We start from the raw sequence: 12,323 nt of genomic DNA, 5'->3' as shown, positions 1-12,323 counted from the left end.
TAAAGCTGAACACGGACAAGACAGAAGTCCTGATCCTGGGACCATCACCCTCCGCGTGGGACGACTCCTGGTGGCCCCCGGCCCTAGGCACCGCACCCAAACCAACGGACCACGCACGCAACCTGGGCTTCATCCTGGACTCCACTCTTTCGATGACCAGACAAGTCAACGCCGTCTCCTCATCCTGTTTCCTCACACTCCGCATGCTCCGCAAGATCTTCCAATGGATTCCGACCGAGACGAGGAAAACAGTCACCCAGGCCCTCGTCACCAGCAGACTGGACTATGGAAACACCCTCTACGCCGGAACAACAGCCAAGCTACAGAAGAGACTCCAGCGCATCCAGAACGCCTCCGCCCGACTCATCCTGGACATCCCTCGACGCAGCCACATCTCGAGCCACCTCAGAGACCTGCACTGGCTCCCGGTCAACAAAAGGATCACGTTCAGACTCCTCACCCACGCACACAAATCCCTCCACGACCTGGGCCCAAGGTACCTCAACGACCGCCTGACCTTCTACTCGCCCACCCGCCAGCTACGATCCGCGAACCTCGCCCTCGCCGTCGTCCCCCGCTTCCAGAGAGCCACCGCCGGAGGAAGATCCTTCTCTTACCAGGCGGCAAAGACATGGAACTCCCTAATGGTCCACCTGCGGCTGACCCGGGACCACCTCGCCTTCAGGAAACAGCTCAAGACCTGGCTGTTCGAGCAGTAGCAGACCCCCCCCCCTCCCCAAGCGCCTTGAGACCCTTCCGGGTGAGTAGTGCGCGATATAAATGCCATGATTGATTGATTGATTGAATCTTGTGTTTTAAGATGAGATAATTATTATAATCTTTGAATAAAAATGAACTATTTTTGAATAACCTTGATGTGGGGAATGAATTATATTATTGCCTTTCCCGATCTTTCGATGTGTGGTGCACCTGTGCTTGTGTTTTGAACCTTTTTCGGGGCGCTTCAACATATTAAACATGAAGTCAAGGCAACAGCGGTCTTTTTAGACGCTGAGAAGGCCTTTGACTCCGTCGAATGGGCAATTATGCGAGCTGTTTTGGAAAGGATGGGGTGGGCAGGGTTTTCTTAAAGTTAATTGCAGTCTTCTATGATTCCCCCATGATTCGTACGGGGGATATGGTCACTGCCCCAGTCCAAATATCCAAGGGTACTAGACAAGGGTGCCTGTTGTCTTCTCTACACCATACTTGCTGAGCCCCTGGCTTGCACCCTCGGAATATCATGGCTTCCAGGGTCTCAGGTTCCCTTCATATAACTTAATAGTGTCCTCGTACGCTGATGACACCTTACTCTATATCAGGAATCCTGCAGATAATTTGTCCCCTGTACTTCGAGAGGTCGTTCACTTTGGTGAGCTTTCCGGGTTAAAAATTAATTGGACTAAGTCCATCATTTTTCCATTGACACCCGCTACTACCCACATAAAGCTAGACTTCCCTTTAGTTTGGACCACTGAACCGGTGCGCTATTTGGGAATACATATTCACACCGACTAGGAGATAGTTTTCAGGGAAAACTACGGGACGGCAGTTACTAAGTTAGAAGACGACGTAGAAAGATGGGTCCATTTGCCTATATCACTTTTGGGGGGGTCTCGTTAATGAAGATGGTCATACTGCCGATGTTTCTATTCCTATTCTTAAATATTTCTATGGTCCTTCCTGCCTACTTCTTCAAAACTATCACCACTCTTTTTACCAAACTGGCGTGGGTGGGAAAACAACCAAGAGTGCAGTGGAAGGTCCTTACACTCCCTTGCAACTTGGGAGGGCTGGGAGCCCTGGACTAGGACTTATATTATAGAGTGGCACAGAGCACGCATGCGTTCCACTGGATACACCAGACACAAGATCCACCACACTTGCATGTTGAGAAGGTGGCAGAATCCCCTTCCGACATGTCTACGAATTTGTTTCGTTCTCCCAGATCACCGAACGGGAATCCTTGACTCTTTAAATTCTACGATCCATGCATGGCGAGATTTGGTTAAAAGGCAGGATTGCAATATTCTTTACTCCCCACTGACCCCGTTGGAATGGTGTTCATGGCTTCCGCTGTGTGGAGACCGTGCAGTAACAAAGGCAATGCAGGCCTTGAATATCACACTGGTAGGCAACCTCTTCCTGGAGGGGACAGCGCGTACGTGGGACGAGGCAATACCGGAGGGTGCCACTCCCACTCCATTAGTGCAGTTTCAGTATCACAGGGTGAGGCACGCCCTGCGTGAGATTCCGGGGGAAGATATGGCGGAACCCCCGGAGGTTACACCGCTCACAATTATACTACAAGCAGAAGCACCTGGCACGTTAGTGTCCAAGTTCTATGGATTAGTACAGGCTTATCGCAAACACTTTTACACAAAGTCTAGACTGGAGTGGCAAAGAGATCTGGGTATAAACATTGATGATGACACTTGGCAGTACTGCTGCGTAGCAACGCGCCTGGTGTCCCTAAACGGGCGGCACCCCCTATTTTACTTTAAATATTTACAGAGTGTTTATTATACACCAAAGCGCTTATTCATATATGGGTTGTGAGAGTCAGCTGAGTTAGAGCGATGCAGGGTGTGTCCAGCGGACTTCCTGCACGTAGCTTGGACTTGCCCGTTAATTGCTAAGTTCTGGGAAAAGGTGTTTCAGACGCTGAGCGACATTGTAGAGGCGCCGCTGCACCCTGACCCTATTGTGGCACTGCTGGGGTATACTAAGAGAATTAAGAAGGGACTTAGGTGATTAGTAGAAATGGATATTCTTATTGCTAAGCGCAGGATAGCTATGCGCTGGGCGAGAGATCTTCCCCCTACAATGCAGGAGTGGTTGCGCGACATGTTGTATTGCAATACGCAGTCAGAACTGTAAAGTGAGTTACTTCCCCCTCGCAGCCGACCTAAGAACTTCTGGGGGTTGTACCAAACGTACCTTGTTGCGCAGGCGCTTCAGAACGCAAGCCCGCTCCCCTCTGAAACGGTAGATCCAGGGCAATATTAGCTGTTCTAATTAAAGTGATGTGGATATTAGTGGAAGTTCTAATTGACCTACCTAGCAAATTAACTGTATTAAAGGTGATCGGAGCTGTTTTTGTAATAAGCACTGTCAATTTCTGCTGTGATCACTGGTTGTTATAACAAAAACAACAAAAAAAAGGTTTGCATTATTTACTTTTACGGGCACACTTTAGTACTGGATGCTTAGCGGCATTTGCTTTGTAAGTGTTGGAATTTAATACTTATTTGCAAGACAAGACATGTTTTTTCTTACTGTGCAACCTAAGAAATAAAATAATACAAAATATAAAACATAAAAAATGCCAATAGTGTATGAAGAGACAAGTGAGTTGTCATATGCATTTTTTGGGACTGGGGTTTTTATTATACATGGACAACATATGGTTTATTAAATCAAAAACTAGAGAATGTGTTGTATAGTCCACATCCTGAAGTCATGTATTTTGAGATCCTCATATGTGATAATGAAGAAAAAGGAGGGAAACTAAAATAAAATAATTATCAAGGATGACACAAATTGGCTAAGTGGAGAAGCCAGGATTGAGCCCAAGTTTGTGGTTTCACATTGTCCAATTCAGGCACTTGATGTATACGCCTAGCTTCCCTTATGCCCACCCTACCAAAAACCACTCCCCAGACCCCACTATCACCTTGCTGGTATCAGTGCTTCCCTCGGTCACATCACAGACCAAATTTGAGGCCCCTGAGAGCATATTTGTGAGTAACCATGATCTAGAAGCATACGAATGGACGACAGAGCTTTGTCCATGGCAGCTGCCAAGAACCCATACTATTTACATTTTGGAAACTACTTCAGACTTGTCTATTCCCCTGAAATAATAAGCCGGGTGCTTCAGTTTTGCTTCATGTGGTTCCTTTCAGCACCATGAAACGTAAATAGACGCGCGCTTCGCAAGTAATAGTCACATAATAACATCTGCACGTTACACTCTTCCTGCATGACAGAAGCTTATGAAAAAATACACTGCGCAAAAGCCAAAACAATTGTCTTTGGCAATATTAACATGTATAGAGGGCACTCTTCCACTGATCACCCCATTTTATTGTTGCCCTCTGGGAAAGGGGTCAGGCTGCAGGTGAGGCATAGAATGCATCAGGTGGGCGTGTCACTTCCCTTGGCGCTGGTGAACAGCACTGCGCCAGCTCTCCACGGGGAGGCGCTGTGGCGCACAGGCCAGCACAGAGGTCAGGCACAGCCCTATCTCGCCGCACAGACGGCAGCAGCTGCGGCTGCCGCGGGCGGACTCTTATCTCTCTGGCTGTAGATTGATTTGTTTTCCCTGCTTATCTCCAAATGACAGAATTAAATATTCACTTTGTTTTTCTATCTCCCTCTGTCCTTGTTACTGGACCAGTGCTGCGGGGACGCGGGGGAGGGGTGACACGACTGCTCACGGGCTACATGTGTTTCATGAGCAAATTAAGACATTTATTTCACACTATTATCACTTTGAGCCCGAGATCCGTATTCCCATCACGTCAACTAGTGTCCTTAACTAGCCCTAGCCCTAAACCTAAATTTAAAGTCACTCTGACACTATCCCTAATCCTAAAGATAATCTTAAATCCACACCTAATTGAAGCTGCTAACCTTAATCCTAAAGCCAGTGACAACCACCACCTTGCAAATAGCTTTCTGTAAGGAAGTTGTCTAAATAAATTAAATGTATATAAATTGTATTTTATAAAAACGAGACACTATTGCTAAATCAAAGAATTTGAAAATTATGTATTCAACACTTTTTAGATAAATTATATGACATTTTAGAAATTGAGAAACACAAACAGAAGCCAACATGTAACCCATTCTTTTTAATTGTATCATAAATGGAGAGTTAAACAGTCAGTGTTGAAACTGATTTCTTAAATATGCACTATTTCTGTTACATTATGATATTAGTCCACTTTTAGGTCTAGCCTAGAGAAGCTTTACCTCTGGACCAGCCTCAGGACTTCTGAAAAAGTATTTATACATTATTTATAATATGTATACTTTGCTATAAGAAAGGGCTTTGGAACAGCGTTTGTCGTTTGTTAAATTCAATGTCAGTCAAATAGTGAGTCAGTCTAAAGGGACTGTATATTTAGTGTGGGAATGGGTGTGTTCCATTTCTCTTGCATTTCGACGATTTTGATTAGGTGGTGCAAGTGGTTGTCTTGCTGCGTGACTGCATTTTGCCTGTGCACTTCAAAGTAGTGTTTGATGTGTTCTTGTCTGCACAATGTGTGTTGGGGTAAATGTATTTGTTTTTGGATGCAGTATTTGGCTGTGCTGTTCTTGATGCATTGTTTATTTGTCTACATGGATTCATCTGTTCTGCAGAAGAAGTGAACATAGAATTAAAACCATGCTTAGCCGTGAGGCCACTTCTCAAGAAATTACTGCAAGATAAACATACTTTTAGAAAAGTAACATTTAAAGCACACATATGCAGATATTTCCATTTGTAGTGTATTTACAATAAATAGTCTGTCCTGTGGAGGCGGCTTCACCTAGGCATTTAAAGTGGCATGAGTGAATCCCAAGCATTATTTTTATTATTCTTGTCAATTGCATTTTTCCCTCTTAAAGAAGGTGCTACTTGTTTTTTAGGGTCGAGCCTGCATGATCTTGCGCATGCGTTCTCGCTTGCAAAACTTTTGTCTTCAATATTGGGCTTGGCACCCGCCCATTGCTTACCATTTGTTTGCATCATTGTCACTCTTATTTGCTGCCTTCTAATTGAGCAGCGCTTGCCATGCGTTACTTACTTTTCTTTCAGAAGCACATGGCCCAACCACAGATTAATTAAGTTTAATCAGTGTCCCTCTCCTTGCCATCCTTGGCTTGCACTGTGATTCTCATGCTATTTCTTCTATAAAAAACTAAAAACAAAGAGCTATGATGCGGTCAATGCTGGCCGCGTCAGTGCGCTTTTTTTACCTCCTCCTCATCCATCTCTGTATCTTCTCCTCCCCTTCCACCTTCCTCCCGTTCCTTTTACTTCTCCCCCTAGGACCCGCCCTTCTGCCCCTGGTTTTTCTCCTTCTCACCTCTGTTTATTATCCCCCTCAACTGACAGAAGTGAAAAGAAGTGCAGCACTGGACACTTCATTGTTTTTTTTAGCTGCCCCGTTATCCACCATCTGCCGCCCTCCCATTAACCGCCGCACCCCCCGTTATACACCCCCACCCTATTGCCAATAGGTTGCCCAGAGGCAAGACCTATTGGCTTTGCCAATGCTTGTTGCTTGCATTGAGTACGTGTTAAAGATTCTGCTTTGCTTTTGAAGCTCAGGCAGACTTGACTTCTGGTGCACAGATGGCACTCTTGCAAGATTTATTACTGTTATTGTGCCGTAGCTCTAAATTTCCATCTAGTCCCAGTAACAACAGCCTGCTAAAGTATCTTCACAGTGAGGGCCTAATTGAATTAGAAAGAGAGAAATTGGAAAACCTGCAAGTGAGTGAAATCAAGTAGCTGCAGCATTTGTACTGTATTTTATACATATGTTAATGTCGCGAAGTTGACCAGACGAGTATGGAAATATGCAGCTAATACAATTGTATTATGAACAGTGTGTGGCAAACAAAGACACCTTCTGTCTTGTTCTGCATTAAGCTTGACATTTTTAGGTTGAAGCCTATCCGACAGCAAAGCTGTCTGGTTTGCAAACGACATTTTGGTGACATTCGGAAAGCTTCCCAGGGAATGCATCACGCCCATTGCTTACCATTGGCTTTGTGGTATGTAACTCATATTTGCTTGCTTTCTTTTTGCTGGCTTTATCTGTTTCAGGCTTTCCAGCTAGTGTTTGTTCCTGCCCTTGCCAAAACCTTATTTACAGTATTTTTCCACCAGTACCGAATTTCTGTAAACAGGTCTTTAAATCTAGTTCTTATCTTGTCACATTTGCTGTGCATTCAAAGACATGGGTCAAATGTTAGGTTCTTTCTTCCAGGGAGCTTCGAGTTTACTTTTCTTTTTCTGACTTCAAAGAGAGAGGATTCATGTAACAATCATGCTGGCTACTCGGAGTGTGTTGTGCGATGTTATTTATTTTTCTGGCACAAAACAACATTTAAATGTCTGTAAATGAACTGTGCAGATATTTCAGAATATGGAAAGCCCAATTCAAGCACATTTTTGGTTTTTCTGAAGTGTGGTGGAAACAAATATTTTAATATGATCAAAACAAATCAAATAAACTAGCTGATAAAATTTCCATATATTGTTTGTGCGCTGTATACGTTTATCAGTAAAACTATGTCTGTGCAAATGTAATGGTCATTTTGATTGAAGATGTGTTGTCTGTATTCACAGTGAGCTACTACGCCATGCATACTCCACCCCATGCCACTGCACGCTGCTCTGCACCACTTCACGCCACTGCACTCTATTAAGTTCCATTGAAGTCTACCCCACCCTATTTTACTATGCGCCACAGAACTCTACCCAAAACTACTCTACAATGTACCACTGAGCTCTACCCCACACTACTCTATGCGCCACTGAACTCTACCCCATGCTACTCTACGCCACTGAACTCTACCCCACACTACCCTACTATGTGCCACCAAACTCTACCCCACACTACTGTACTATGCACCACTGTACTCTATACCACTGCACTCTACACTACTGCACTCAACAACACTCTACTCTCGAAGACTGCATGCTCCGCCACTGAACTCAATGTCACTCTACTTTGCACGACTGCACTCTCGCTGCTGTACTCCACATTACTGCACTCTAGTCTGCACCACTCAACTCTACTGCACTCAATGCCAATGCACTCTACACCATTACACTCTATGCCACTACACTCTGCATGATGTCACTCTAAGCAACTCTATTCTGCACCAATGAACTCCACGCAACTGCACTCTATACTAATCTACTCTATGCTACTGTACTCTATTCTACCCTCCTCTACAACTCTGCACTTTACCCTGCACCACTCCTCTCTACCCTGCACCACTCCACTCTACACCACTTAACTTTACTCTGATACACTCTATTCTATGACACTGCACTCTACGCCATTCCACTCTACGCCACTGCAACATACCCTGCACCACTCCACTCTATGTCACTGCACTATGCACCAATGGACTCTCCACCCCTTTACTGAAAACCAATGCACTGTACGCCAATTTAACTTACACCACTGTACTTCATGTCACTTCACTCTAGTCCAGTCTACTCTACAACACTCCACTCCATGACACTCCACTCCACAATACTCCACTCTGATCCTCTACTCCATCAAACTTTACACCACTCTAAGCCACTCCAATCTACACAGACCTGCCAAGTGCCACACATCAGGCATTAGACTAACGCATTTCAGTGTGGTGGTCCGCATCACCGCACTGAAATGCGAAGTCAAGCATATTACTGCCTGTGTCTGACTGTCAAGCACTGCTAACCCAGCGCTGGCTGTTACTAAAACACTAGTGGACAGGTAAGTGTCACAGGCAGGCAGCACACACCGCGTGCTGCTCAGCGGGCTTCTTTGGGGCTGGACTGATCTCGCTACAATCCTACAAGGGAGGATTGATTGAGATTAAAACACCGTTCGGCATAAGATATTTAATTGACGTCAAGGCAACAGTTGAATGCAGATGCTTATGAGCTTGCGCATCCCGCGCAGTCCACATTGTGACTGACACTGACCCGACCCAGCCGGTGCCACGGCGGCTGACAGACTCACTGAACACTGCGGCTACCGGACTCCCATTGCGGCGGCCTGGAGTTTCATTCGATGCCTAATAGAGAGCACCGGGACTCTGACTGCAGCTGAGAAGGTTCGAGCGAGCCTGATGCGGGCTGCAGGCATAGAGAGAAGTATTCCACGTGGCTGGCGTGTTAGAGGAAAAGCAGCTGCTCTCACTGGCCGCTGGTGGGACATCGCAGCAATTAAATTCAAAGCATGTAAGTGTGCGCCTAGCCCGGAAGTCAAGGGCAAAAATTAAAATCATTAAGAAAGTTACAAATGTTCTTCAGCTTGGCCTGTCTGGCTTCCTCCAAGTTCCATGCACACAACACAACGCCGTAACCCGCACTTGCTCGCAGCCACTCACAGACTTCCCTTCAGACTGTAGACACCATGCACAACACTTGTCTCATGCTGGGGCTTGATGATGTAAGTAACATTTCTGTGTTGGCCTAAACGCACTGACCCTTCTACTAGTGGAACAATGATCTTCCACATATTTGCCCACATGCATCATGCACATTACAAACAATTGTGCATTTAATTCCCGGGCAGCTGCATGCTGGTTTCACTGTCCAGAATCCTCAGGGTTGTGCCGATGCTCAAATGGGGTCCACCTCTTGACTAGCCCAAGTCTGGAATATAAATATGCAGGGACTAGTGAGATAGTCAAGTGAGGGAAGGAAAGGGTAGGGACAGCATGGAGGGAGATCTGTGGATGACACAGAAAAAATACCAGCTTAGTAAACAACCAAAATACCTCCACAGGAGCTACTAGCAACAGAACCAGACTCAATATATTTTCACAATAACTACCTGTAGGGAAAAAAAGGAAGGGGCGTTATCGGGTGAGAGAAGAGGGTGCTCGCAGACTTCCAACACAAAAGCTAATCTGAAGGGAGAACAAACAATGTGGTTTGACAATGCATAAAACCCAACATGTCACATTACTATATCATCTTGAAGCATGAAACCACATCCTACCTACCCTAGTTAGGTGAGTAACTGCTGGATACGCAAGCGCAGGATCTTGCTGGATGCCCCCTATGTTCTCTCTCTAATAAAACATGAAAATAAAGAACAAAACCAGGTATAGGTGAAGCAGGGGCAATACAATTAGGACTCCAGTACTAGCGCAGCCGCGCTACGACTATGGGTTGTTCGATTCACACAACACCACGAAGAAATTGAGGGTAAAGTCACCAGTAAGATAGCAAGTAGTAGAAGGTACACAAAGTAAGAGCTTCACGAGTTCCTATGACTTTTAGAAGTCCATATCCCACATGAATCTTATTGGATGCTATGATACCAAGGCATCACTGTGCCTTCAAAAGCAACATAAGAGAAAAGAAACAATAGTTGTGTGGAATCAAGTTATCCACACTTGAAGTCCGTGTACACACGAAAGTTTGTAGCAAGGGGTGCCCCAAGGAAATCCTGGAAGAGGGAGCACACCCAAGGCTGAGCAAAAGTCAGGCTGTCGAGGGTCAGTTGTGCTCCCTGCATCAGAACGCGCTATGACGCGCTCTCGGCAACAGGTAACAAAGTACGGACCTCACATAGCCTCGGAAAGCTCAACTCTTCTCCGCAAAAGACCGCCGACAGCGTTGCCTAACCAACGGAGGAGAAGTGAGCGTTGTTAACAGTAGGAGGTTTCCCACTGTTACATCGAGTGGTGCAACGCACCCTTACCGCCTCTGAAGAAATCTGGAGATGCAGAAGATCCTGGGAGACTCACGGAATAATCGGCAGCATTCTGCCTTCCTCTTCCGTCTAAATCCTGTTACGACGTGCGTTGGGGTCTTGTGACAGCGTGACGGGCACTGTGGATGCTGGGAGTTGTGGTTTTCCATTGGGCCAGCTACTTCCGTCTATGTCAGGGTTTCCCTGGCCGATGCATCCTGACACATGCACTACAGTGCGCAATCTCACTCTAACGCTCTATGCAGACAAGTCAATTTCTGATATGTTTTTCTCGTCTTCATTGCTTGGTTGTGCTCGTGATAAAGTGTCTCTCATAGTCGTTGAAATGTCAATCATAATTTCTCTAAAATTATGAAATGTCACATATAGCATTCTGAAACCTTGGCAGCTATGTCTACAACACCCTGCTCCACTCTACGCCACTAAACAACACTACTCTGCTCTACTACACTTTACGCAACTCCCTCTACACAACTCCATATCACTCTACTCCTCTATATTCCATGAGACACTACTCTACTCTAGGCAACTTCACCCCACTCTCTGCCACTCCACTTTAACACTCTATGCCACACCACTCTATACCCCTTGACTCTACAACACTCTACTCCACTCTATGCCATTCTCCTACACTATTCAACTCTGTGCCGGTACACGCTGTGACAATCTACTCCGCTCCACATCACTCTACTCTACAACACTGTACCCCACTCTGTGAAACATCCCCTATGCCACTCCACTCTGCTCTACACCACCCCATGACACTATATGCCATTCCACTCTACTCCACTCAACTCTACTGCACTCTATGCCCATCCACTCTATTACACTCTACTCCCTCCACGACACTCCGCAACACTCTACCCCACTCCACTCTATGCCACTCCATGACACTCCACTTCACTCCACTCCACTCCACTCCACTCCACGACACTCAACTCTACTCTACACCACTCCATGCCTATTCACGACTCTCTCCACGACTCCATAACACTTAACTCTACTCCACTTTATGACACTCCCCTCCACTCTCCTTTACCCCACTAACGTTTAGCCTGAAAGAACAGGAGCCATTGCTGGTGTACTACATGGCTACAACATATTGGCAAACCCCATAGCTCTTGCATAGGCTAAACCTATTGGCTTTGCCAATGCTTGTTATATCTTACCAAGTGAACATGTTTCTTTGCAACAAGGGACATTTTTGACCTACTTAATAATAATAATAATAAGTAATTTGTAAAGCACTTGGTTACACCTTATCGGTGTGTCCTCGTGATGGACCAGAAAGTTAGATGAGAGGTCAAATGAAGAAATGGGAAAAAAAAACTGGATAAAACCTGGCTAAGAATTAGATTGTGTTGCAAAACAGCCATGTTTTCAGTTTGCTTCTAAACTCAGTTTCTGAGGGAGAGGCTCTCAGAGCGTAAGGGAGAGAGTTCCAGATTTTTGCAGCTAGATAGGAGAAGGTTCTAGCTTTCATTCTGTCTTTCCTGGTCTTGGGGACTCTAGCAAGTTCTGCTTCGGAGGATCTAAGATTCCGACCAGGGATATAAGTTTGAATCAGAGGATATGAATTGCTATGGCCTTGTTTATTGAGGTTACGACGGCAGACTTGTAATATTTTTAACTTTTTCCTCTTTCATGAATGCAAACATGGTTGGTAGCTGGATGTTTTTTTCTCCCCATTCTTAAATGAACATTTTAAGCAGGAGCTATTAGCTCTGCCAATGTGTTTTTGCCATGTTTTACACCAGCGTGGCTGCTGTTCAACATGGCTAAATGTTTGTGACATAGAGGAGAGTGTTGTGGAGGGACGCAGAGCGGAGGGGCGTAGAGTGGAGTAGAGGGGCATAGAGTGTCATGGCATGG

General features: G+C 45.5%; 1 protein-coding gene across 1 annotated transcript in view; it reads right to left on the bottom strand.

Annotated features, from left to right (window-relative positions):
- LOC146860047 (uncharacterized) overlaps nucleotides 1–10,480 on the bottom strand; it is a 373,732-nt gene extending 363,252 nt beyond the window's left edge. Inside the window, exon 1 of the mRNA XM_085646131.1 lies at nucleotides 10,440–10,480. The gene's annotated coding sequence lies outside the window, so the exon portion shown is untranslated. The remainder of the gene's footprint in view (nucleotides 1–10,439) is intronic.
- Between the last annotated feature and the right edge of the window lie 1,843 nt (nucleotides 10,481–12,323).

Source organism: Triturus cristatus, chromosome 3_1 (genome assembly GCF_964204655.1).
Source record: "Triturus cristatus chromosome 3_1, aTriCri1.1, whole genome shotgun sequence".
NCBI classification, from domain to species: Eukaryota; Metazoa; Chordata; class Amphibia; order Caudata; family Salamandridae; genus Triturus; species Triturus cristatus.
The sequence above is the reverse complement of the archived record's forward strand: the minus strand, read 5'-3'. Positions and strand labels throughout refer to the sequence as shown.